Below are 4,415 nucleotides of genomic sequence, written 5' to 3'. Positions count from 1 at the left end.
ATATGTTACCCAGATCTTTTTGGTATAGTGAGTCTGTGTTTTCCCTCCATCTCTCTCTCTTTTTTTAATCATTCAAGATTTTACCAAAAAAAAAAAAAAGCAATGTGTTGCCAAAGTCACGTGTCACCAAAGCTCCATGTCACCAAAGCTATCAATTTTTTCCAGTTGAATATCTAAGTATCTGTCTTAAAATTTTCTTAGTGTGGCCTGAACTCCTCTCCTTCCGGGAGCACTAAACCATGACCCCACCACCTGAAGGCCCCCTGTCCCTTTATTTGGAGGTCACCAGACCCTGCTGCCTCAACCCCCAAACCCACCACCTGGAGTACATGGTCCTCTGTCCTGGATGCCATGGCTCTGTTGCCTGAAGGACATGGCCCCCGCCTCCTAGACATCCTGACCCTACGCGGAGGATGACCCACTGCCACTCCTCTGTCCTGTTACAGGGACACTAATATTACAGGTGAAGACATTTCCTCTCCTTTCCCAGAGCTTAAGCAGCCTTTAGCCCCAGGCATTTTGGACCCACCTAATTGCAGCAGCATCCTGACAGAGAAGGCTACTAATTCACAGGACATATACCTTCCCATTGCAAATACTTTTTCTAAAAGACACAAAAGATAACTTTACATGTGGATTTTACAAGATGGGCTGCATCGAAATCAGATTGACTACATTTGTGGAAGAAATTGTTGAAGAAACTCAATATCAACAGTCAAAATTAGGACAGGGCCCGACGGTGGGTCAGATCATAAATTATTCATGTTGTTGTTGTTGATTTCCTTCAAGTTGAGCACAACTCATAGTGACCCTATGAATAAAAGGCTTGAAGCTTTTCTACAACTATTGACATTTATCAAAGTTCATAAAGTTTCTGGAGGCATGTTTTTTAGGAAGTGGGTGCTACTCCTGCTTCTAAAATTGAGGCTGAAGAAAATGAAAATAAGTCCAAAGAAACCGTGATATTATCTTGAATCAATTCCATCAGAATTTTATGATCATCTTAAGAATAGGTTTGAGGTATTGAACACCAATGATTGAAGACCAGATGAGTTGTGGGATGGTATCATCCATGAAGAAAGCCAGCAGTCATTACAAAAAACAGAGGAGAAAGAAAAATAACTGAAATGGATGTCAGAAGAGAGTCGAAAGATTGCACTGAAACATCAAGAAGCCAAATCTAAAGGAAAACATGTCAAAGTGAAAGAGCTGAACACACAGTTTCAAAAGGTAGCTTGGGAGGACAAAACAAAGTATTATAATGGAATATGCAGAGAGCTGGAATTGAAGAATAAAAAGGGAAGCACTAACTCTGCATTTCTCAATGTGGAAGAACTGAAAAACAAATATAGTCCTTATGTTGCAATGGTGAAAAATGCTACGGGCAATGTATTTTATGACCCAGAAAGCATCAAAAGAAGATGAAGGGAATATACACAGTCACTGTACCAGAAAGAATTGATTGACACTGAAAAAATTTTAGGAAGTACCATATGAATAGGAGCTGATGGTAACAAAAGAGAAAGTGGAAGCTGCATTAAAGGCATTGGCAAAAAATAAGGCCCCAGGAATTGATGATATGGGGTACTAATTGACTTGTTTCAATTAACAGATATAGCCTTGGATGCACTCACCAGTCTATGCCAGGACATTTGGAGGATGATTATCTGGCCAATGGATTGGAAGAGGTCCATATTTATTCATATTCCCAAGAAGGGTGATCCAACCGAATGTGGAAATTATCAAACAATATCATTGATATCATATGCAAATAAAATACTGCTGAAGATCACTTACAAATGGCTGGAACAGGACATAGATAGGAAATTGCCAAAAAGCAGGATTTAGAAGAGGCTGTGGCACCAGGGATATCATTGCTGATGTCAGATGGATCCTGGCTGAAAGTAAGGAATACCAGAAGAATGTTTATTCGTACTTTATTGACTATGCAAAAGTATTTAACTATGACCATGATTATAATAATTTGTGGTTGACATTGAGAAGAATGAGAATCCCAGAGCACTCTATTGTGCTCATGAGGAACCTACACATGAATCAGGAGACTGTTGTGCAAATGGAGCAAGGAAGCACTCTATGGTTTGGAATTTGGGAAAGGAGTGTATCAGGGATGTATTCTATCTCTATACCTGTTCAATCTATATACTGAGTAAATTATCTAAGAAGCTGGACTCTATGAAGAGGAATATTTCATCAGGATTGCAGGGAGATTCATCAATAACCTGTATTATGCAAATGACACAACCTTACTTGCTGAAAATGAGGAAGATTTGAAGCATTTGTTGAAAAAGATCAAGGAGTGCAGCCTTTAGTGTGGATTGTGTCTCATTATCAAGAAAACAAAGATTCTTACCACTGGACCAATAGGCAGTGTCATGCTGGATTGAGAGGAAACTGAAACTGTTAATAGCTTCATCTTGCTTGAAGCCACAGTTAACACCCTTGGTAAAAGCAGTCAGGAAATAAGGAGACACATTGCACTGGGAAAATCTACAGTTAGGAACCTTTCCAAATTATTGAGTAGTGATGTCACTTTTAGGACTAACATGTGTTTGATTCAGGCCATGATCTTTCTGATTACTAGGTATACATCTGAGACTTGGGCAATGAATAAGGATAACAGAAAAAAAAATGATGCCTTTGAGCTATGGTGTTGGAGAAGAGAAGTGAAAATCTCATGGACAGCCAAGAAAATGAGGATCTATGTCTTGGAGAGGGTGCAGCTGGAGTGCTCTTTGGAGACAAGAATGATGAGGCTTTGCCTCACATACTTTGGACATATTGCTAGGAGGTGCTTTTCCTTTGACATGATGAAATATGATGTTGGGAAGGGAGGAGGGTTGGCAATGGAGAGAAAGACTCTCAGCCAGGTGGATTGACAAAGTGACTATTGCAGTGGCTTCTTGTGTCACGAAGTGTGAAGATGGTGCAGAACAGGATTAGTTTCCTATCTTCTGTTCATAGGGTTGTTATGAGTCATACTTAACTCGATGGCACCTAACAGCAACAAGCCCTCTTCAACTGAGACTTTTCACTTGAGTTAAAAGATCAGAAAGAATCTCAGGCATGATAGCTTTTCCACCCTCCTGTGGAGTAGTGACTTCCTGATTCAAGGTTATCAGACCAAGAGCCTGCTAAGACTTCAAGCTTGAAAAACTCTACCACAGCATAGAAAATGGAGACTACCTTACACTCTACACAAATCCAAAACAAGATGTCACCCCCAGAACTGACACAATCAAATGGATTTACTGAAGCCAGAATGTCTGATGGAACTTTCTGACACAGACTTCAAAAGAATGGTGATTGAATATTTTCAGTGGGTGAAAGAATTATAAGACTTCACAAGCAGAAACCAAGAGAAACTTAAAAAAACAATTCAAGCAATAGAAATAAAACAAACGAGGCATTAGAGGCTCTGGAAAAAGAAGAAACCACAATCCAGGATATGAAGAGCAACATTTCAGAAGCTGTCAACATGTTGGAGGGCCATATGAACAGAGTTGAAGAGATAGAACACAGAATCAGTGAAATAGAAGAATTGTCACCACTGATCTGCTAGAACAAAAAGCAGAATCAAAAAGGAAGGAAAAAGATAGACAGACTAAAAATAAAAGGTGAAAAAAAAATATACCAAGCAATGGCAACCAGAAAAAAGTAGGAGCCACAATATTAAAATCTGAATAAATATATTTCAATGCAAAAACCACCACAAAGGACAAGGAAGGTCACTATATAATCATAAAGGGTCAATAGAACAAAGCAAACATTAACAGAACTGAAAAAGAAATAGACAACACTATAGTAGTAGTAGACTTCAATACACCACTTTTAAGAAAAGATGAAACTACCAGAAAGAAACTCAATAAAGATGCTGAAGAATTAAAGCTCTTAGGCTAATGATCCACCCCCCAAAGTGCAGTACAGCTTCTTCTTCAGTGTGCATGGGACACTGTCCACAATAGATAACATTTTAGGTCATGAGGCAAACATCAATAAATTAAAAAAACAAAGAACTAATACAAAGCATCTTCTCAGACCACAATGATATAAAATTAGTAATTAATAACCAGAGGATACAGGAGAAAAAAAAATCATACATTTGGAAGCTGAACAACTTACTTGAATGTGAGTGGGTACTAGAAGAAATAAAAAAATGAAGTGAAAAAGTATCTTGAAACAAATGACAATGAAAACACAACTTGCCAAAACCTCTGGGAAATAGCTAAAGCAGTAATTAAAGGTCAATTTATAGCAATAAGTAAATACATCAAAAGGCTCGAAAAAAATTGTAATCGACTCTAACCTAACACCTTCAACAAATTGAAAAAGAATAGCAAGAAAATCTGATATTCTCTAAACCCCCTGAAATTATAAAAATTGTTGTTGTTGTTGTT

Source organism: Elephantulus edwardii, unplaced genomic scaffold (assembly GCF_000299155.1).
Source record: "Elephantulus edwardii isolate Elephantulus edwardi_28Jun2011 unplaced genomic scaffold, EleEdw1.0 scaffold00047, whole genome shotgun sequence".
NCBI classification, from domain to species: Eukaryota; Metazoa; Chordata; class Mammalia; order Macroscelidea; family Macroscelididae; genus Elephantulus; species Elephantulus edwardii.
Note: the sequence above shows the minus strand (reverse complement) of the source record.